Below are 24,809 nucleotides of genomic sequence, written 5' to 3'. Positions count from 1 at the left end.
ATATCCCATCAGCTGTATTAAAATTCCATTACAGCATATGGAACTTGTGATATGGCGGACAGCAAATCCATCATGTACATACCCTATATAATGCAAGTCCTTAAAAGGTAAAAGGAAAGTCTCTGCCACACAAACAACCTGATCTGAGAATGAAGACACCAAAGTAGACCACAAGGGGAAAAATACAGTGCCAGGCTAAATATGAAGTTTTGTGAGGCATACTAACTTATAGAACCTGCATAGCCAAACTAGAAAGAAACTCTGAGGAGTTACAGGTTAAACAAAGGAAGAAGACAATTTCTGAGGAATTTGAAAACACCCAGACCATAGATAATCAGAGCTGTGTTATAGTGAGACTGTGCTTCCCTGTGAAACAATTGCAGTGCACTCTCAGAGAGACAACCTCTTATGTCAAAGATTAAGGCAGCTGACACACACAAGTGTCTTTCAGGCTTGTCAGTACTTGCACAAAAAACCAGAGGGAAACGTCGAAGTACTTACTAACAGGCACAAAATTCCAAGACACAATCCCAGGGCAATAGCAGTACTTGGGATTTTGACTGCACCTAGTGATTGAAGATAGGGTATCTCTATGAAGCCAGACTACCAATGCGCTGGGAGCTACTAGTGGACATGCACCCGTAAATGGGAAATCTGAGAACTTTGGGTCTGTTACAGAGCTAGTTTGTAAGGAAGTGCTCTTGGAGTTAGATGGTAAGAAGATGAAGCTACCAGTGACCAAAAAAAATATCTGCTGCTAGAAAACCCATCCTACTCCTTTCCCACCAAATGGGGCGATGGACAGAGATTAAAAAAGAGCAATCTAAAGAATGATGATTCTCATCCGGAACTAAAATGGAACAGAGTACATTTCTCTGAAGAAATGATCAGTAGAAAAAGGAAAGTTACTTATTTTAACTCTAGTTCTCCAACACATATCTTCTTTCAATTCATCAATACCCCCTACCACTTCAGTATAACATATTTGAAGACAACTTCAGGGTGCACAACTACAAGACAGTCCAGAAAAAGAAGCACTGTTGCTCAAATAGGCATGTGGCTTACTCTGAGAACATCTTCAGGGACTCTTTTCAAAAACTCCATTTCAGCTGTAGCAGAGTATGCACAGAAAAAAATGGGTTCAGAAAATAAGGCAGGCCAACAGCACTAAAAACACCCTGGTTGTTAAACGATAGTACCATGCTTTTGTGGCATTTGTGCATTATTGCCTTAATATTCAATTACTGTATTTGAATTTGAACAAACGACCATTTATGTATTTTCATCAAGCTTCAATTGCTCCAGAAAGCAATGACCATGAATGACCCCAGACAGTAATAAGCATCAATGGTCCCACAGAGTAATGAGCATCAATGGTCTTGGGCAGTAATGAGTATCAATCGCCTGAGGCAACAACAGGCATCTATTTATTACCACATTCGGTCATTATGACTTTTGCATATAAACTTTGAAAAATACTTTGTATATGTGAGGGAGTTGGGGTAGGGAGGATGAATTAGTGAAAGGGTAATCAAGTGCCGAGAAGTCCTTAAGATACAGTATGATGGATAGTGCACAAAATTATAGTGGGAAAGGTGCCTCATGCACTGAAGATCTGATGAATTAGATTCATCCAACAGTACTGCAGTTTCCATCCCCCACTGCCAATGATGAAAGAGCGCCGACAACAGGGCGAAAGCGTCGAACGCTCACCCTGCCTTAGCATCCACTTCAACTCCAGACATCCAAATCCTTTGCCCGGGGGAATGCCGACCTCCATGTTCCATCAAAGTGCAGCTTACCCGGCCTGCTACTAATCGCAGGTGATGCACGTTTGAGCATCTAGTACATCGGGTTTAAGGTACTGGCAGAATTGTGTTGCCTCATCAGCGCAGATATAGCACCTTATTGTGACTTGAGACACCATAACCGTGAGAAATAATTCCCATGCAGCTATTGACAAAGCAATGAAAACAATTTACATGTAACGCTGCAGGTTGAGACAGACTGCTCGGCTGTGGAAATTGATGAGTGTAGCCCACACAGCTGTAACAATTTTACGGGAGTACTCAGAGTGAATCTCACTGCTCGTGACTATAGGAAGCCGTTCATGTAAAAACTACAGAAACCCATATAGGACACATCCTGAAAAACATAGCGTAATGCAAAATGAATATGGCACCCACCAGAATAAATGTAATATGTGTTAAAATAAATTTGATATTTGGCAGAGTGAATCTGACTTGAACCAAAACAAATATGAAACCTAGCAGAGTGAATATGCTACTTAGTGATTAATATGAATAACACACACTCCAAATTTAATAAGAGAGATACTGAAATATATATCAATCATACTGAAATAAACATGGCCCACACTGTAAACAATAAAGTAGTCACTAAAACGTACACAATAGTCATCAAAAAGAATAGGACATTTCTTAAAATGACTGACATATGCCAAGAGGAATGTGGCATACATTGAAATGAATATGACTGATTGAAATGAATATAATGTACTGAAATGAATATATTAGATTCTGTAAAGAATATAATGCACATTAAAACTAATATGTCATACAGTGACATGAGCATTACACATGTTGCAATGATTATGAATTGCATTGAAATTAATATTACCCAGATTGCAATGAATGAGATATACCCAAATGAACACGAGATGATTTAAAATTAATATGGTTTGTGTTTAAATTTATATAACCCCATTGAATTTAACTTGACATGCCTTCAAATGAGTATGACCACAGCTGAAATTCTCATGACATTGGTCAATCTGAATATGGCATGCATTGAAAGTAAAATGGTACATATTCAAATGAATATGATAAATGTTAAAATGTATAAGTTGCATCTTAAAATGAATATGACAAGTGTTAATGTGAATATGACCTCATTTGAAATAAATCTAACAGTGATTGAAAGGAATATAACACATGTTAAAATTAATATAACATGCTTTAAATGAATATGAGCTTCATTGAAATAAATGTGACATGTTTTAAAATGTATGTGGGCAAAGTTCAAATTAACATGCCATTTATCAAAATGAAATCGGCTTGAATTGAAAGTAATATGGTACAAATTGACATTATCATGTATGTGTTGAAATGGATATAATTCATGTTAAAATTATTATGTGTTAATATGAATGATACTTCAATCGACTGGAATATGACACATGCTAAGATAAATAAGATTTGCATTGAAATTAATATGAGCCCCTTTAAAATTAATTCAAAATGCCTTAAACTGAATATGACTAATGCTGAAATTAAGATAAAACTTGTCAAAATGAATATGTAATGCTTTGAAATTAATGACACACATCAAAATGAATATTGCATTATTGAAATGAATATGACTTATGTTGAAATGGATATGACCCATGTTAAAATTATTATGTAAGGTGTTAATGTGAATATGACACCCATTGAGAAGAATATGGCATTAATTGAAAGGAATATGACACCTGGTGAAATTAATATGGCCCTATTGGAGCAGACCCTTTTTGCAGGGTCATCCCCAAAGTTTTTGCCTCCTTCCTCTTAACTTTTCTGCCCTGTTTTTGTAGGCTTTAGGACCCTGGGCACTTTACCACTGCTAACCAGTGCTAAAGGGCATATGCTCTCTGTATTAGTGATTGCTTTATCCATGATTGGCATATCTGATTTAATTGTAAGTCTCCAGTAAAGTGCACTAGAGGTACCCAGGGCCTGTATATCAAATGCTACTAGTGGGCCTGCAGCACTGACTGTGCAACCCACATGAGTAGCCCTGTAAACATGGCTCAGACCTGCCACTGCAGTGTCTGTGTGTGCAGATTTAAACTGCCAAGTGTACCCACTTGCCAGGCCCAAACATTCCCTTTTGATACATGTAAGGCACCCCTAAGGTAGGCCCTAGGTAGCCCCATGGTCATGGTGCAGTGTATGTTAAAGGTGGGACATGCACTGATGTGTTTTATATGTCCTAGCAGTTAAATACTGCCACATTCATTTTTCACTGTTGGAAGGCCTGTCTCTCTAATAGGTTTAAATGAGGGCTGCCTTTAAATATCCCTAACATGCAGTTTCCCTTGGAGAGCAAATGGAAATAGGAAGTTTGGGGTCTCTGAACTCACAATTTAAAATACATCTTTTGGTAAATTTGTTTTTTCAATTGTCTGTTTGAAAAATGCCACTTTTAGGAAGTGGACATTTTCTTGTTTAAACCATTCTGTGACTCTGCCTGCTTGTGTATTCCCTGTCTGGGCCAGACTGACAGTTGGGCTATTTGTGAATCCCATCTAGACAGTGACACAAACGGAGCTGGGGTGTAGCCTGCATATCCTGATGAGCCTTATGGGCTAGAGTGGAGGGAGCAGTGGTTTTTCATCCCTCAGCCGTTCCCTTCTTCTAAACTCCACATTCTTTACTTCTCTTCTATCATGCTTTGGGACCATTTTACATTTTTTGTGGAGAGGGAATGGTGGTACCTGTCAATGGGGCCAACAGACATTTTAAAATTTGGAGGTTGGCTCCTCCTCCTGGGCAACGTCGTAATTTGCTCCATCACCTCGGCAGAGGACAGGCCAACCACCAAAATATAAAGGAGGCCCTAAATGGCCTACTTCTTCCTCTACCCTCACTCCTCATCCTTCACCATCCATCAGCCATCCTGTATTCCCCATACATAAGTCGGCTCTCACTTCTGATATCTAATAATCACCTCACATTCCTCACTGTGCATCACTCAATCTACTTTTTATGTTTCATCCCTTCACCTGTCATTTGACCCTCCACGTCCCTCATCCCTTATTCTATCCCTTTATCTCCCACTCTTTTCTATTCACTCTACATCGCTTATTTGTCACACTTTATTCCTCACCTCTCCTTATTCTTCTTTCCTCATCCCTCACTGCTCATACCTCCCCCATGAGAAATAAATGAAATGGACAATGATGATAGCTTAAAATGTATCCCACACTGTCCATTTTATGGCATGCTGCCCCCTTACATCTCATGCCTCAGTTTTCATTCCTCACTCACTCTCTTGACCTCACTCCTCTTTCCTCGCATCTCATCCTTTTTTAATCAACCATCATTCCTCAATATCATCCCACATTCCACAATGTTCAGCCCTGATATCCAACTACTCATCCTTCATTTCTCATTTGTCATCTCTAAAGCCTCACTTTTTATCACTACTTCTTCCTGTCTCACTCCCCAGCCCTCACTCTCATCCTTTCTCACATTTGTCACTCACCTTCTCCTCTTCCCTCACTCCTCATACTCAACACTCAAACCTCCTCCCTTATTCCTCTCACCTAATCCTTCACAATCCGACACACTTTTCTCACTCTTCTTCTCTCATTCCACACTCTTCACCCTTGATTTCTTACTCAACATCCCTCATGTATCACTGCTCCCTCTCCCTCACTTTAGCAGTGACAAGGGAAGTGGATGAATGATGGTTCCTAAAATGTCCACCCTCCTGACCATGTTAGGATATCCTCATCCCTCCCTCCTCATGACACAGACCTCAATCTTCATCTTTTATTTCTCATTCATCATCACCCACTGTTCCTACATTCTCCATGCGTCACTATAGCCTTGCCAATCAACCTTCAGTCCTTAGCCCTCACACTTCATCTTTCATTCCCTCTCATCTCTCCCTTCTCATCCATCATTCCACATTCTTCATCCTTCAAAGATGCAGTATCTAATCCCATTTAGGACATCCTTATTTATCATCCCTCAGTCGTCACCTCTCATTCTTCAGCCCTCATCTCTTAAACCTTATCTGTCAGTCCTCACTCCTCACTCATCAGGCCTCATCTGACACTCTCATTCCTCATTGCCCATCTTTCATTTCTTACCTCAAATCAAGGAGGTAGCCATGAATTTAAAATACCCTCCACTTCAAACCAAAGCTCTTATAGTACCGAACAAATAAAGCAAGTCATCACGACCCTCTCCAGAACAGCTCATTTGTCTCTAACTTCTAAACATCTATCCAGTCACCCTTTCTTCCAACTGATGATATCCCCAGTTTCATATTTAAATTCTGTCATCCATTCATTCTTGCATGTATCATTCAGTCTTTCACCATTCTGTCTGTCCACCCATCCATACCCAAACCTATCCATCCATCTCCAAACCTATCCATCTATCTATCCTTCCTTTCACTCATCCATCTCTCCATCCACCTTTTCACTCACTGATCCATCCTTTCTGCCATTCACCCATCCATCCATCATCCACCCTTGCACTCCATCCATCTATCCTCCTTTCCACTTACTCATCTATCCATTCTTTCACTCAGCCATCCAATCATCCATCCTTTCTCTCTTCCTTCGTCCCAACTACTCATCCATCCACCCATTGCCGTTCACTCATCCATGCATCCGCTCACTCATCCACCCATGCTTTCAGTCATCCTTCTACCCACCTTTTCTTTCACCCACCCTTTCACTCATTCATCCATCACCCTTTTCATTCATCCATCCATCAATCCATTCATCCATCCACCCTCCCTTTCATTCACCCACCCATTCTTAACTCATCCATCATCTTTCATCTATCCTTTCTTTTATCCTTCCATCCTTTCGCTCATTCATCCATCTGTCCATCCTCCTTTTCACTCATCACATCCATCAATTCGCCCACCCTCCCTTTCAATCAGCTATCCATCCTTTCACTCACTCATCCATCTATCCATCTTTCCTTTTCCTCATTATCCATCACCCTTTCACTTATAAATCCATCCACCTTCCCTTTCACTCTCATCATTTTCACTCATCTATCCATCCATCCTTTCACTCATTCATCTATTTTTTCACTCATCCACTCATCCTTTCTCTGCCAAGATGCAGATAGAAGAGATCCCTCAAGAACTCCACCCCGCTGTAGCGTCTAAAGTTGGGAGGTGGAGTTCACAAAGCCCCAGCATTCATCCTTTCACTCATCCATCCCTCCATCCATTCACCCATCCATCCTTTTGCTCATTCATCTAGCCATCCATCTATCCACCCTTTCACTTCACCCATCCATCCTTTCACTAATCCATCCTTCCTCATCATCCCTCCACCTTCAGTTATCCATCTATACATCCTTTCAAAAATACATCCACCCTCTTTCATTTATCTATCCATCTTTCACTTATCCATCGTGCACACTTTTATCCATCCACCCTCCTCTTCACTCATCCATTCATTCTTTCACTTATACATCTTTTCACTCATTCATTCATCCTTCCATCCACCACTTCACTCATTCATCCTTCCATCCACCATTTCACTCATCCATCCACCCTTTCATTTCCACACCTATCCATTAGTCATTTCACTCACTATCAACTATCTACCCACCCACCCTTTCACGTTATGAGCCTTTGTCTGCTGGGCTGCGGACAGAAGAGGTAAATTAAGAACTCTACCCCACTTTTAGCTGCTAAAGCAGGGGGTTCACAACACACTTGCCTCCAATCCCTCACCCCTCAGTAGTAAGTCCGTATCTCTTGCACCTCAGCACTCATTTTTCTTTCCACCCCTCTTGGCCATAATCATTCATTCTATCTGTCTTGTGATTCACCCTTTCTCCTCACTTTGTGTAATGAGTGAAATTTACTAACAATGATGTCCTAAAATGTACTCAACCCTGTCTATTTTAGGATATTCTAACCCCTCATACCGCTGTTTTTATTCCTCATTGCTTATCACTCATCCCTATTTCCATCTTAATTTTCCTTATAATTCACTGATGACCCCTCATTCATCAAACCTCTCTCCTTAACCCTCGTTCTCCAGTTATCACCCTTCAGTTCTTATTTATCAATCCTAATTACTGACCCCTAATTTTTTACCCCACACTCTTCTGCTCTCACCCCCATACCTCATTCTTCATTTCCCATTCCTCACTTCTCATTCTTTTTTTCCTCATTCTTCTTCATTCCTTGCTTCCTGTCCCTAAGCCTTCATTTTTCACTTTTCATTCTTCATCCCGCATCCTTCACCTCTCCTCTTTCCTTCCTCATCGCTCATCACTTGCGCCTTACTTCTCATGCCATATTCCTTGTCCCTCACTCTTCACAGATTCTCTTTGGTTTCGGGTCTCATACCTCACTCATCATCCCCCAACGTTTACCCCTCACACCTCTTTCTTTACCTCCCTTCGCTCACTGCTCGTCCTACAATCCTGCTCTCTTACTCTTAATCCTCACTCATTACCCCTTGTCCCTTAATCACCGTTCACACCTCTGTCTTAAGCTCTTGCTCACCATTTCTTACTCTATAACTCTTATCCCTTTCTCCTCATTCCTCATTTCCTCTTGCTTTATCCTTCAAGTTTGTTTTTGTGTTTTTACTCTTTAGTCTTTATTTCTCCTTTATCTCTACTAACCTTTAATCCCTAAAATCATCCTTACCTCCCTTTACCTCTATGGCCACATAAAAAATTATTATTTACAAAAATACTTACCTGCGTGATAAAGTACTTTGTAGGAAATGTAGAAATACTTACATGTATTGTAAATGGATGCATGTAATGGGTGCATGGTAAAAGCTGGTTCCTTGTTTTATAGTTTGTTAAATGTGTGATATATTAATTTTTGTTAATATATTTTAGTCCATATCATATTCTTTCACACTATGGGCCTCATTATGAATGTGGCCGTCTTCAGACGGCAACACACTTAGGGTCAGGACCCCCGCTGTTGCATTGTACGACTGCCAACTTAAGATCCTGGTGGTCGGACCGCCAGGGTTCCGCCAGCACCGCCAGGATCCATGATCCTTTTGTCCCAGCGGTGGCAGAGATCATAATCTGCCAGGGCAGCATTGCATGCAGCGCTGCCCCGCCAGATTACGACCTTGTTCTCTGCCAGCCTTTTCATGGTGGTTACAACTCCATGAAAAGGCTGGTGGAGAACAGGTGCAGGGGGCTCCCTGCACTGTCCATGCACTTTGCATGGGCAGTGCAGGGACCCACCTGCCTAGCACCATCACAATGTTCACTGTCTGCTTTGAAGACAGTGAACATTGAGAGGGTGCTGGTGAACCCTGCAGGCGACAGCATTGCCGACAGCTTGATTATGAGCTGGAGACAATGTTGTAGCCTGTTTCCTGCTAGGCCTGCAGGTGGAAACAGAGGTTTCCACCCACCGACCTAGCGGGAAACTCTTAATAGCTCTGGCGGGGTGATCGCCACGAAGGCAGCGGCCTCCCTGTCAGGAGTTTGGCAGACAGGCTTTCCCTTCCGCCAAACTCGCAATAAGGCCCTATGTAATATCAAATTCAATATGTAATAATAATTTTAAAGCAAACCAAGATAATTTCAATGCAAGCCATATTCAGTTAAACGGGTCATATTCAGTTAAACATGACAGGTGTTCATTTTAATAAGTGCTTTGTTCATTTCAAAGCATACTACATTTATCTCACATAGATTCATATTCATTTAAAAACCAGTCATTCATTTTGATGTGGGCCATATTTTTTTCACCAGGTGTCATTTTAAAGTGGTTCATATTCATCTTAACATGTGTCCTATTCCTTTCAATGAATATCATATTCATTTTAATGGATATCATATTCTCCTTAACACCTGTCATAATACTTTTTAGATGGGTCTTATCCATTTCAACATAGGTTTATTCATTTCAATATATGCAATATTAATTCCGATGTGCATCATATTAATTTCAAAACCTAACATTCATTTTGACAGGTTCATTTGAATTTTTATCATTGCTCATATTCATTTTAAAGAATGCTGAATTAATTTCAATAGGGCTCATATTCATTTCAGTGCATGTCATATTCATCTTAGCATGTCATATTCCTTTTAATTTGTCTCATTCAAATTAATCATATTAATTTTAAAATGAATCATATCCACTGCAACATGTATCATATTCATATCATACTACTATAAGTGCACACCATATTCATTTTAATAACTGTCTTGTTCAGGTTAACATATCTCACATTCATTATAAAACATGTCAAATTATTTTAAATGAAACTCGTATTAATTTCAACTCATGTCATTCATTTTAACGTGCTATATTTCTTTCAATCAATGTTATATTTATTTCAATGGATGTCATATTCATATTAACACTTGTTATATGATTAATTTTAAGATGCAACTTATACATTTTAACACACATCATATTCATGGGAATATGTATCATATTAATTTCAATGCATACCATATTCCTTTTGACAAATGTCATGGGAATCTCAATGTTAGCCATACTCATTTTAAGCATGTCAAATTCAATTCAATGTGGCTTATATTAATTTCAACACAAGTCGTATTCATTCTAAATAATCTCGTATTCATTTCTGTATATCTCATATTCATTCTATTCTCAGCAATGTTCATTGCATTGCAATTCATAGTCATTGCAACATGTGTAATGTTCATTTCAAGGTATGTGATTTTATTTTCAGTGTACCATCTATTATTTTCAAAATATAACATATTCACTGCTGTAATTGACATTCATTTCAATCTGTCATAGTCATTTCAATGTAAATCATATTCCTCTTAGCATATGTCAGTCTTTTTAAAAAAACTGTCCCACTCTTTTTGATGCATATTGCATTCATTTCAGTGCTTGCTATATTGTTTACAGTGTGTGCCATATTCATATTTCAATATAACAAATATATTTCAGTATATCTCTTATTAAATTCAGTGTGTTTGTTATTCATATTAATCACTAAGTAGCATATGTGCTCTGCCATGTTTCATATTTGTTCTGGTACAAGTCAGATTCTTTACACCAGGGATCTTATTAATTTTGACACATATTACATTCATTCTTATATGTGTCATATTCATTTTGACGCAAGCTATGTATTTCAGGGGATGTCCTATATGTATTTCTGTAATTTGTACGTGAACGGCTTCCCATATGTGACCAATAGGCAGCAGAGGTTGCCCGATTCAGTTATTTTATGTAAGTATCCAAGAGCCATTAAATGCAATTACAGTTAGCATATTGGACTGCATTTGACAGCGAGTTAACCAAGGGCCATATAAATTATACATATTTAAGTAATAATTTGTGCAGATCATTGTGTAGTGACAGACAAGTGAGAATCTATTGATCTACGTGGGCCCATTAGGATCATTTTAATATTTAACAGCATGGTACACAAAAGTGGAAAGAGATTTAATGAGACTGCACACTTTAGAGATGGCCAATTATAGTGATGTTTGAATATTGGTTGAAACATTTTTTGATGTAATTAATAAGATGTGTAGCGAAAAAATGTTTTTGAAATATGTTGTTTAAGTGTATGATGTTGATATCACACAGAGAGCATTTAAAAGCTCAGAAAATGGCGCCTTTTCAGGTTGACAACGGCTACTTGACAGCAGAAACGAGATCCTGACGGATGATACTTGTTGAAATAAATAGTTGACTTTTTCTATGAGTGCTGGGAAGTTGGTGTGATATATGTGTGTGTGTGTTACACTGTAAACATGTCTTTGTAGAGTACACGCACATGCTTTGCACACTCCTTTCATTTAGTGTTTGGCTCAGGCACTATGGGCCTGATTACAACTTTGGAGGAGGTGTTAATCCGTCCCAAATGTGACGGATATACCACCAGACGTATGACGAGTTCCATAGGATATAATGGACTCGTAATACGGCTGGTGGTAAATCCGTCACTTTACCGTCACTTTTGGGATGGATTAACACCTCCTCCAAAGTTGTAATCAGGCCCTATAACTTGTTTTTTCTTGAAGAAGCTTTGAGTCAAAGGGTGCTGTGCGACTCCTAACTAATTCCACATCGTGCATTGGAGTGACATAGTTAGAGCAGCAAGGGAAAAAAGATTTCAAGGCATTCTGGGCATAATAGCCATTGAAGTCCCCACGTAGTCCCGCCTGGCCTTCCACGGCCAACCAAACATTTGGGTAGATCGCTTTAAAAAGTTATTCTCTGGTAGTGGAGCTGGGTACAGTCTAACCTTAAGTCTGTGTCTTAAAGACCACATTAAACAACAAGGGTCCCTTGTGGTGTTAATCCCTGACTCACTCTTGACCCCCAAGTCTATATCTCCTAAGAAGGTTCCTGGTCCTGACTGTATACCGCTGTATTTATATGCAGCTGAGCCCGACATCTGGGCCTCCTATCTCAATGACCTTGCCGGGGCTATTTAGGACGGTGGCCCAATACCAAAATCTAGGTTGCTGAGATCGTCCCAATATTTAAGAAGGGTCAACAGGATGACCCAAGAAACTATAGACCCATCAGTCTTATTGATGGGCTCCAGAAACTGCTGTTGTCAAGTATTGGAGAAACGAAAAGGCTGGGCCTCAGAAAACCACATTTTCCCAGAATAACAGGCAGCATTCAGGTCAAGAAATCAGCACACTAGACTAGCTCCTGCGATTCAGCATAATTTACTGGAAAACAGTTGTGCTAGGGAAGGGCCAACTGTATGTTACCTTCATAGACCTAAAATCTGCATCTCACCTGGTTCACCGCCACAAAATCTGTGCTGTGCTAGACACTATGGAAGTCCCGGCCCACAACCTAGATGTAATCATAATGCTCCACACTGATAACCAAGCAAGGGTCAGGTTCAGGTTCAAGGGGGAGCTCACTAATTCCTTAAAAGATGAAAAGGGTGTATGCCAAGAATGTGGCCCCTGGCTCCAACACTTTTCTCCCTGCACATCAATAACCTGGCCAGGTTCCCTGACTTCTTGAGCAATGACTCCACGAAAACAGGTGAAGCCAAAATCTCCAACCTATTTTTCGACAACCCTCTTCTTATTTCAAAAACTTCTGCAGGCCCACACACTATATTAAGTCACTTTTTGAAGTTCAGAAGTAAAAGAGGGTTGGAAATAAATATTGACAAAACTAAGTTTATGGCACTTAATCCAAACAGGGCAGTAAAAATAAGAATAGCGGTACAGGGTATCCTACTGAAGCAGGGTAAACATTTCATTTATTTGGGAGTGAATGTGTCTCATATCTTTGGGTGGAAGGCTCAGATAAGTAAGAACGTACTAAAACTGCAACAGGAAGTAGGGGAGGTTATTAAGATTATAAAGAGAAATAAATCCAGAAATCTTTCCCCAGCAGTTGACATCTATAAAATCCAAAAGCTCTGCTCACTACGGTGCTGAACTTTGGGGGAAAGCAGGTACTAATAATCTCACTCGAGTGAAAAACAGTTTCCTAAGAGCCCTAGTAAACCTACCACAAAGAATGCCCCGGCTCCCATTACCTCTAGGCATGGGACTCTACCCAATTTAGTTTACTGTTAATTCAAGTCCTTTACTATATTGGCACCGCCTCTGATCCACTGAAGAATTAGAACCATATAGATATCTTATTAGGGAACTTCTAAGATCTAGGGGACATCAAAGAATCGTCTGGCTGGCATACATCAAGAACATGTTATATACACTAGACCTTCATACACTCTGAGACAACCCTGATGAAGCTGCTGCTACACCCAAACAACTGATCAAACATAGGCTCAGAGCATATCTCAGGGTATGGGGGGGGAGTTACCTAAAAATTCAGATATGGTTGACTTCCTGTACTTAGTTTCACCACTACATGGGGTTGAAATCGGGGCCTGTTCAATCTTTGCCCAGCTTGTAGTCTTGCTACAGATAGTACACACAATTGCCTCCTATTTTGCAAGTACTACATGCTTCTCCGTGCAGATTGCTAGGCATCACGCAATATGAGGTGGTCCAAACAATTTTGAGGACTGACACAAGAGAAGTGGCAGCAAACAGTGTCGCCAAGTACCTTCAAGCCGAATGGCTCATAGGGAAATAATACCTAGAGAGCACCTTAGCCAACCATCAGAGCTCCACTTGATGATAGCTTGTTAAGTCCAAATGAATTTCTCTTTTTTAGCAGTACAGTTAGTGTTAGATTGCTTTTCTTTTTGATATGGATGATTTCCTCTTCCTTGTTTTTATTTAAAATAGTTATAGCACTATAAAACAAAGTGAGATAATTTTTTATCTGCACTTATCACAGTTGAAATTTTGTATACAGGATCTTGATATTTATACTGGTATTTAAGGAATCATTGTTACAATGTATGCATGTTTTATGGAACAAGATTCCAAAATAAACAAACAAACAATGCACATGGGCACCAACCCCACCTTTAGATTGTCTTTTCGCATAATGGTTGAAAGATGAGAGTGCAGTGAGGAGCAAGTATAGGTGCCATATGAATTTTAACTAGCTAGTTAATGTATGTTGAATAAAAAGAAAATATGCAATCACTGCCAGCCTCTGAGGAGGAGGGTGGGTGCATATAAATCTACAGCACCACATGCTACAAACAGATTCTCACACAGAAGTGTTAGACTAGTCAAGCTTAGGGGAGTCTGCCCCCAAACCTTTTGCCTTCTCCCCTCCTGTTTTGCTGAACTTGTTTTTGTTGGCCTTAGGACTCTGTGCACTTTACCACTGGTAACCAGTGCTTAAGTACTCGTTCGAAGTCCATAAAATAAGGTAAACCAGATTTGCATATATGATTTACTTATAAGACCCTAGTAAAGTGGTATACCATACACCCAGGGCTAAGAAATGTAATGCTACTAGTGGGCTGCAGCACTTTTTGAACCACCCATTTTGTAGCTCCATAACACGTCTCAGGCCTGCCATTGTAGCCTGTGTGCAGATTTAAGCTACCAATTTGACCTGTCAAAATAAACCTCTTGCCAGGCCAAAAACTACCTTTTTAATATATATATGTCACTCCTAATGTAGGCACTAAACAGCCCATAGAGCACAGTGCATTGCATTAAAAAAGTTTGACATGTACCTTTACGTTTTATATGTCCTGGCAGTGAAAAAGTCACATATTTGTTTTCCCTTACTGTGAGACCTACCCCTCCCATAGGATAACAAAGGGTTACCTTATTAATTTTTTTTAATAAATTATGTTTGGGGACATGTTAAAATGTCATGTTTGGTATCAAAGGAATTTTAATTCAAAATCCTCTTTAATGGTAAAATCAGATTTTAAGTAAAAATTATGGAAATTGTACTTTTCGAAAGTAGGCATTTTCTTGTCCTCACCATTTGGTTACTGCAGCCTGTTTCCTAGACCACATGACTAGGCATAGTTGGCCTTTGTGTATTCCTCCCCGACAACCAAACAATAGGGAAGACTGGGTATTTGCAGAGTGGGACATCCTGACAGGATGGTAGGGGTGGAGCTGTGCACTACGCCACTTGCACTTCAAAGACCCTGCCTCTGCTCACATACTGAAAACATCACACTAGCCTTTTGTGACGCCAGAAATACTGGGACCAGGGCAGGAAGGCAGGAAACTTCAGACACTTCTATAGGGGGGAACTCCAGAACTTTCTTCCACTTCAAAGCTGGCACCAGGTATGAAATCATGTCCCACAGACTCATTCTTCAGTTCACTTCTGGATCTGCAGAGAACTCTCAGTAGCTGTAGGAAAGTACCATCTTGCCTGGCATGTTACCCCCATATTTCACTGTATATATGTTGTTTTAGTCTATGTGTCACTGGGACCCTGCCAGGCAGGGCTCCAGTGCTCATAAGTATGTGCCCTGTATGTGTTCCCTGTGTGATGCCTAACTATCTCACTAAGGCTCTGCTAACCAGAACCTCAGTGGTTATGCTCTCTCTGCTTTCCAGATTTGTCACTAACAGGCTAGTGACTAAATTTACCAATTCACATTGGCATACTGGTACACCCATATAATTCCCTAGTATATGGTACTGAGGTATCCAGGGTATTGGGGTTCCAGGAGATCCCTAGGGGCTGCAGCATTTCTTTTGCCACCCATAGGTAGCTCTGACAATTCGTACACAGGCCTGCCATTGCAGCCTGCGTGAAATAACGTCCACGTTATTTCACAGCCATTTACCACTGCACTTAATTAACTTATAAGTCACATATATGTCTAACCTTCACCTGGTGAAGGTTAGGTGCACTTAGTGTGTGGGCACCCTGGCACGAGCCAAGGTGCCCCCACATCGTTCAGGGCAAATTCCCCGGACTTTGTGAGTGCGGGACACCATTACACGCGTGCACTGCATAGGTCACTACCTATGTACAGTGTCACAATGGTAACTCCGAACATGGCCATGTCTAAGATCATGGAATTGTCACGCCAATGCCATTCTGGCATTGGGGGGACAATTCCATGATCCCCCGGGTCTCTAGCATAGTACCCGGGTACTGCCAAACTGCCTTTCCGGGGTCTCCACTGCAGCTGCTGCTGCTGCCAACCCCTCATACAGGTTTCTGCCCTCCTGGGGTCCAGGTAGCCCTGGCCCAGGAAGGCAGAACAAAGTATTTCCTCTGAGAGAGGGTGTAACACCCTCTCCCTTTGGAAATAGGTGTGAAGGCTGGGGAGGAGTAGCCTCCCCCAGCATCTGGAAATGCTTTGATGGGCACAGATGGTGCCCATCTCTGCATAAGCCAGTCTACACCGGTTTAGGGATCCCCCAGCCCTGCTCTGGCGCGAAACTGGACAAAGGAAAGGGGAGTGACCACTCCCCTGACCTGCACCTCCCAGGGGAGGTGCCCAGAGCTACTCCAGTGTGTCCCAGACCTCTGCCATCTAGGAAACAGAGGTGTCTGTGGCACACTGGACTACTCTGAGTGGCCAGGGCCAGCAGGTGACGTCAGAGGCTCCTTCTGATAGGCTTTTACCTCTCTTGGTAGCCAATCCTCCTTCCTTGGTAGCCAAACCTCCTTTTCTGGTTATTTAGGGTCTCCGCTTTGGGGAATTCTTTAGATAACAAATGCAAGAGCTCATCAGAGTTCCTCTGCATCTCCCGCTTCACCTTCTACCAAAGGATCGACCGCTGACTGCTCAGGACGCCTGCAAAACCGCAACAAAGTGGCAAGACGACTACTAGCAACCTTGTATCGCTTCATCCTGCCGGCTTTCTCAACTGTTTCCAGGTGGTGCATGCTCTGGGGGTAGCCTGCCTCCTCTCTGCACCAGGAGCTCTGAAGAAATCTCCCGTGGGTCGACGGAATCTTCCCCCTGCAACCTCAGGCACCAAAAGACTGCATCACTGGTACTCTGGGTCCCCTCTCAGCACGAAGAGCGTGGTCCCTGGAACTCAGCAACTCTGTCCAAGTGACTCCCACAGTCCAGTGACTCTTCAGTCCAAGTTTGGTGGAGGTAAGTCCTTGCCTCCCCCACGCTAGACTGCATTGCTGGGTACCGCGTGATTTGCAGCTGCTCCGGCTCCTATGCACTCTTCCAGCATTTCCTTCGTGCACAGCCAAGCCTAGGACCCCGATACTCTAACCTGCAGTGCACAACCTTCTGAGTTGTCCTCCAGCGTCGTGGGACTCCCTTTTGTGACTTCGCGTGGACTCTGGTTCACTCTTCTTCCAAGTGCCTGTTCAGGTACTTCTGTGGGTGCTGCCTGCTTCTGTGAGGGCTCCCTGACCTGCTGGGCGCCCCCTCTGTCTCCTCCTCCAAGTGGCGACATCCTGGTCCCTCCTGGGCCACAGAAGCACCCAAAAACCTCTACCGCGACCCTTGCAGCTAGCAAGGCTTGTTTGCGGTCTTTCTGCGTGGGAACACCTCTGTAAGCTTCATCGCAACGTGGGACATCCATCCTCCAAAGGGGAAGTTCCTAGTCCTCTTCTTCCTTGCAGAACTCCAAGTTTCTTCCAACCGGTGCCAGCTTCCTTGCACCCTCAGGTGGCATTTCCTGGAATCCTGCCCACTCTAGACACTGTCGCGACTATTGGACTTGGTCCCCTTGTCTTACTCAGGTCCGGAAATCCACTGTTGTTGCATTGCTGGTGTTTATTCTTCCTGCAGAATCCCCCTATCACAACTTCTGTGCTCTCTGGGGGCAGTAGGTGCACTTTACACCTACCTTTCAGGCTCTTGGGGTGGGCTATTTTTCTAACCCTCACTGTTTTCTTACAGTCCCAGCGACCCTCTACAATCTCACATAGGTTTAGGGTCCATTCGTGGTTCGCATTCCACTTTTGGAGTATATGGTTTGTGTTGCCCCTATACCTATGTGCTCCTATTGCAATCTACTGTAATTCTACACTGTTTGCATTACTTTTCTTGCTATTACTTACCTAATTTTTGTTTGTGTACATATATATTGTGTATATAACTTATCCTCATACTGAGGGTACTCACTGAGATACGTTTGGCCTATTGTCATAAAAATAAAGTACCTTTATTTTTAGTACTTCTGTGTATTGTGTTTTCTTATGATATTGTGCATATGACACCAGTGGTATAGTAGGAGCTTTACATGTCTCCTAGTTCAGCCTAAGCTGCTTTGCCATAGCTACCTTCTATCAGCCTAAGCTGCTAGAAACACCTCTTCTACACTAATAAGGGATAACTGGACCTGGCACAAGGTGAAAGTACCTCGGGTACCCACTACAAGCCAGGCCAGCCTCCTACAGTAGCACAGGAACCTTACAACTCACTGTATATGAGGCCATTACTCCAAACGATCATGTGATCTCCAGATGTGTCACCAACTGCCTGGGTCTCTTAAAGCTGCCTCTAGCCATTCAAAGTTGGAAACTTTTTGTACTTTACAGAACTCTTCCTCTGTGGGCCCACTCCCTACAAGTTGATCTAAAGTGGATCTGTCGTTGAAATTCACTCTGGACCACTGATTGGTTCTGTATTTTCTTTTATGAGCATGCTTGGTGAGCAGAAGCAATATTTAGAGGTCCTGAAGAATGCCAATATACCTCTGTGGAGGGTCTAGTTGGCAGAAACATGTTGACCTATATTCAGTGACACACAGAAGTAGGGTTAACAGACCACTGAAGTGTCCCTCTTTTTTGCTGTTTTAATCCTGACATATGCTGGAATTAATAAAGTGGTATGCCTGTCCTGGTGTCAGTTTTAACCACTTTTTCACTTATCACACGCTCTGCGAACGTCGTCACCCTTTAGTTCACCATAGGGTTTCCATCAACTCTCTCAACACATCTGAAGAGCTCCTCCTTCTCAGTGAGGGAGAAGTAGCTGCCAACGTGTTTAGTTATCACAGTGCACGGAGCATCAAAATGATGAAGCATTCACCTTTGGTGGGTCAGGAAATTAGTCCTAAAAGGATACTCCTGGTCAGAAGGGTTTCCCTCTCTCTCCCTGTCTCCAGACCTAGGTGTTTTTTTGTGTTTATTAGATGTATGATTTGGGAGAGAACACCTGCAGGTCTACAAATCTCCCTTGGCCCTCTTTTTGTGTTGATAGGGATAAAGTGTCGAACACTGCTGAGAGGTAAAGGAAGATCAGGGTACCTGTTTCTCCCCGGTCAAGAAGAGTTCTGATGTTGCCGATGGTAGTGATCAGACCAGTTCTGGTGCTGTGGCTGGTGAGTAATCTGGATTGGGAGGTGTCCAGAAGATTTTTGTTCTCCATGTGCTTCGTAAATTGGCAGTTGATGGCTTTTCCGAGGACTTAGGCCAGAAAGGTGACCAGAGAGATGGGACCGTATTTCTTGCATTTGCTGGGGTCAGTGGATGGTTTCTTGAGGAGGAGTTTGACTACTACATGTTTCCGCTCTCCTGGGAAGGTGGCCTTGACAATGGATGCATTGATTTTGGCAGTGAGCTTGTTGCTGATCTTCTTTTTCCCGAGGTTGAACATGTGGTGGGGAGAGTGGTCTGTGGGTGCTCCTGAGTGGATAGAGTTCATGATGGTTGTGGTATTTTGCATGGTGAGCTGGCCCCAAGCCGTGAGCAGGTGGTCAGAGTTAACATCTGTGGGAGTGAGGAGGCTGCAGATGTCAGATGGGGTGGGTTGGGGTTCAAAGTTTTTGTAGGTGATGGTGATCTTGTTTTGGAAGAAGTCCACCAGGGTGTCGCAAAGTTGCTGGGAAGGGGTGATGTTTTTGGTGCCTAAGGGATTGGAGGACTCTTTGACGATGTTGAAGAGTTCATTGCTGTGGTTGGTACTGGCTTTGATGTGGCCAGCCAGGGTGCTTAGTTTCATCTTTTTTGGGAGTTGGTGGTATTGGTTGAGGGATGTCTTGAAGGTGGCTCTGTCTGTGGGTTCTTCATTGGTGGGCCACTTTTTTTCTAAACACTTGCAGTTGTGTTTCATAGTTTTCAGTTCTGTGGTGTACCAGGTGGCCTGTGTGGTGGATCTTTCGAGAGTAGTGTGCTTGAAAGGGGCAACTCGGTTGGTGCAGTCGGTGATCCACGTGGTGAAGTTCTTTACAGCCTGTTGTAGGTTGTGTGCAGGTTGAAGCTGGGAGGAGTAGAGGACATCAGTCCACTTTCTCTCTGACACTTTGTTCCATGTGTGGTGTGAGGTGCTGGGGCAGTTTGGCGGTGCCAAGGGATCTGTGATGGTGAAGTGGACAACGGCATGATCTGTCCATGTGAGCTCGGTGACATGACTGTACTTAACTCTGTCGCTAGTTGTGAAGATGAAGTCAAGCATGTGTCCTGCATTGTGTGTGGGGTTGGTGACAAGTTGGATGAGACCGATGTTGTTCATGCTTTCAAGGAGGTTGGCGGAGTTGATGTCATTGAGGTGGAAATTGAGGTCTCCGAGGAAGATGTAGTGTTTGGAGCCAATGGCGACTGGGGCCATGACGTCGGGGATGGTGTTGCAGAAAATGGGGCATGGTCCTGGAGGTCCATAGGCGAGAGGGACTCTGACGGTGATTTTGCTGTCAGTTTGGAGTTCGATATTGAGGTGTTTCATGATTCGGGTGTTAGTGCAGATAGTTTCTTTGTGGATGATGGCGATTCTTCCATCTTGTTTTTTGACGCGGTCCCGGTGAGCTATCTTGTAGTTGTCTGGAGTTGCTAAGGTGATGTCAGGAGTGGATGCATGGTTCAGCCAGGTATCTGTGAGGAATATGATGTCGAGAGTGAGGGAAGAGATGATGTCCCATTTCACCTAAAGAGTGATCGTGCGTTGAGCGGCAAACAGTGGAGTTGTTCTGAAGCAGTTGTGGTCGGCATTGTGGTGGTGGTTGTTCTGCATGCAGGTGTTCCGGTGTTGCAGGAGAAGAGACAGTGCCAGCAGATAAAAAGGTCTACTGTAGATCTAGGAGACGCACAGCAGCAGTTGTTGTTGCAGAGTTTGGGGTCCAGGACTTGGAGTTCAGCGGAGGTGTATCTGTGTGTAGCGTAAAAGCCACGGTTCCTGGCACTGGGAGCGGTCCAGGCTTGGACGGGCACGAGGGACTTACCTTTGGTGCACACCTTTGCAGCGCCAGCAGCACGGCTGTGCTGGAGCCTCCATTAAGTAGATCCTGGGAGGAGGGAGGGATGCTGAGTGGCGGTGGGTGGGGCATGCAGGAAGCAGAAGGGAAATGGCAGTAAAAGACCGGATAGGAGAGTGGCGAAGTGAGATCTGTCACAAAGCACAAAAAACAAAGAGCAAAGTACAACTATGGAAATATAACAGAAATACAATAAAGAAAGTACAAAAGTCTAAACAGTGGCTACAGTAAGGCGAAAAGTACAAAACAAGGTAGGAAATACAAAAATGGAAAGACAACAGCAACACAACATAGAAAGTACTAAAGTCTTAAAGTGGCTGTAATAAGGCAAAAGCAAGCGAGGCTGTCAGGAGGCAAGAAAGTATGAACGGCTGTTTGTGCAACAGCAAGGGCGAGCTGGTTCAAGGAATAAATGATTATTCAAGTGGAGCTGACATTTTACCAGCAATGGGTAAACAAACAGTCATAAGTTCAGAAGCAGCACTGCACTTTGTAAGTAAAATATTAGGACAAGAAGTCTATTCAAATATTCCTCAGTGTTATTATATTAGAACATTTCTGGAGACTGTGCCACAGGAACTCGACTAGCTAGTCCAGGGTATGAGGCCATCCATACCTAATGGGTGGTCAAATAGTCATTCCACCTAGAAGGAAGGTAAAGCCAGCACTTTTTGAACAGATAAGCCCTGGGTGTCCTATGAAACAGGCAACATTATCAGTAGTGCACAGCACCCCATATTATGAATAATATTCCTCATTAAAAGTAACCTTGACTCCAAGCTTACATCGGTCACACAGCAATTAGCTTTGGTCGGGGAAGAGATCAGGCAAACTACTCTCGAGACAGCGAAACACATGTGGCGAGCCTCTGCGGCTCGCATATAGAGGTGGGGGGCGGACACAAACGGCAAGCTCTTACATTGGCTTGCGACTGGACCGATGGTGAGCAGAGTCGGTCCAGAGTTTCGCCACCTACTATAGGAAGCTCTACGAAGAGCGGCCTAGGCCCCAGGTGGAAAGTGAGGCTCACTTGTTGGAGGAGGTGTCACTTCCTAAGATCTCGGTGGTGGAAAAACAGGACCTTGACAAACCTATTGGCCTTCAAGAAGTCGAGGCTGCTATATCGGAGCTGGCTGCGGGAAAGACACCAGGCCCCAACGGTTTTCCGGCGCAGCTTTACACCATGTTTTGTGATATCATAACTCCCCACCTGCTCACCATGCTTGAGGAGGCTGACAGAACTGGGAGTCCCCCCCACCCCCCAACCCCCCCCCCCTGTCTAGACCAAGCCACCATAGTGGTGATCCCGAAGACTAACCCCCCTCGCGGCACTGCGCTGCATATCGCCCCATTTCGCTGCTCAACACTGAACTCAAGATACTGGCCACGGTCCTGTCCACTAGATTGATAAAGGTGCTGCCCTCGTTGATCCATCCAGACCAATGCGGCTTTATGCCCGCTAGGAGCACCAGGCATTGTATTAGGCAACTGCACGTGGCCCTGGTCAATTGGGCCCTTCTGGCTTCTCCTCTGGCGCTCCTCCTCTTAGACTTTGGGGAGGCATTCCACACGGTGGACTGGTCCTACCTTCAGCGAGTGCTGTTGAAAGCCGGGCTCGGGTCATGATTCCGAGCTCTGGTGGGTCTCCTATACTCTAATCCAATGGCCCGAGTGCAGGTAAACGGGGCGGTGTCAGACCAATTTTCTATCCGCCAGGGAACACGCCAGGGATGTCCCCTGTCCCCGCTCCTGTTCGCACTGGTGATGGAATTGCTCGCGAAGCTAATCAGAGAGGACCCCTTGGCCTACTGGGAGGGAAGACCGCATTGCGTTATACGCAGATGATGTACTCTTGTTCCTGGCCAACCCGGCCAGTAGTGGTCCTAGAGTGATGCAACTACTGGGGCTGTTCGCCGAGGCCTCCGGCTTGATAATTAATCCTGGTAAATCTCTATTGATTCTACTTTGCCCGGCCAGGGACTGCTATGACTGGCAAAGCACCATTCCCATCCGGCGCAACAGCTTCCGGTACCTGGGAGTGCAAATAGCGTTGTTGCCCGAGCTGGCATGGTCTTTTAAAGTTGAGCCACTAACCCGGAGAGTCCAGGAGGACCTCCAGAGATGGTGGTCTCTGCCCTTCAATGTCCTGGTCCGGATAGCGCTCTATAAAATGATGGTACTTCCCTGGTTCCTCTATTTGCTCCAGAACTTCCCCTACCACATCCCCAGGCGATGGTTCAGGGAAATGGAGACTGTTGCACAGCAATTCCTATGGCATAATTCCCACCCCCGGCTGGCATTTCGTTCCTGTCAGGGCGATGTGTACAAGGGTGGTCTGGGGATGTCCAACCTCTACCTTTACCACCTTGCAATGCATCTGCTACTAATTAATGACTGGCTGGGGGGGCAGGTCAGACCCTGCCTATCAGCTAGAACTCTACATGTACAAACAGGGACAGTCCTCCCTGAGTTCAGTCCCGTCGAGGCCAAGACATTGATGGGGCACCTAGATAAAGGGGGAGTGTTGCGCATATATCGCACCTTGGTCACAAACACAGCACAGACACTTGACAGGCTCCGAGAGCGGTGAAAACAATGGGTGGGTCCAATGGAAGACGAGGACTGGAGGGACGCTTTGATGGCCCCGAGGACACTGACCATGGCCTCCCATTTCCAGGTGGTGCAGACCTAATTTCTCCATATGGCTTATCTTACCCCTGACAAGCTACATAGAATGGGCCTCCGGCCCCAAGCTGACTGTCCACGATGCGCAGGTCCTGATGCGGACTTCTTCCATATGGTGTGGACTTGCCCCCACATCGCATCCTACTGGCAGGCGGTGGTGAAAGAGAACGCTAGAGTCTTGCGGGCAGAGGTGGAAGTTGCCCTGGTGCAAATCCTATTGGGAGTCCTTGAAGGGGTGGGTTGCAGAAGAGCAGACAGGGCCTTTGTCAGAATGGCCTGTTTAGTGGCCAAGAGGGACATCGCAGCGAAACGAAAAGCAGAGACAGCTCCCGCGGTAGCAAAGTGACGCAAGGGAGTTGACTGGTGCGCTCAGCAAGAAAAACTTGTTTATGAAGCAAGGGGCTGTCCCGCTAAGCACCATAGGGTGTGGGAGAAGTGGATGGAGACCTGGGGAGATGGGGCTGCTGATATGTATTGATGTAAGTTTGTAGTGTGCTCTGTTCCAAACTTCAATGGCGGTTCTTGACCGTATGCCTCTGAGCAGACCGGGCCTTTGTCAGAATGGCCTGTTTAGTGGCCAAGAGGGACATCGCAGCGAAATGGAAAGCAGAGACAGCTCCCGCGGTAGCGAAGTGACGCAAGGGAGTTGACTGGTGCGCTCAGCAAGAAAAACTTGTTTCTGAAGCAAGGGGCTGTCCCGCTAAGCACCATAGGGTGTGGGAGAAGTGGATGGAGACCTGGGGAGATGGGGCTGCTAATATGTATTGATGTAAGTTTGTAGTGTGCTCTGTTCCAAACTTCAATGGCGGTTCTTGACCCTATGCCTCTGCTTTCTTCTTTCGACTTGTGCAGTGCTCAGTCCGCACAATGCCATTG

General features: G+C 43.9%; 1 protein-coding gene across 19 annotated transcripts in view; it reads right to left on the bottom strand.

The window, feature by feature from the left end:
• The window catches only part of CLOCK (clock circadian regulator), a 1,126,282-nt gene that overhangs the window by 780,841 nt on the left and 320,632 nt on the right, over positions 1–24,809 (bottom strand). The window lies entirely within an intron of this gene.

This window comes from Pleurodeles waltl, chromosome 1_2 (assembly GCF_031143425.1).
Source record: "Pleurodeles waltl isolate 20211129_DDA chromosome 1_2, aPleWal1.hap1.20221129, whole genome shotgun sequence".
Lineage (NCBI taxonomy): Eukaryota > Metazoa > Chordata > Amphibia > Caudata > Salamandridae > Pleurodeles > Pleurodeles waltl.
This window is presented reverse-complemented; position numbering and strand designations above follow the sequence as displayed.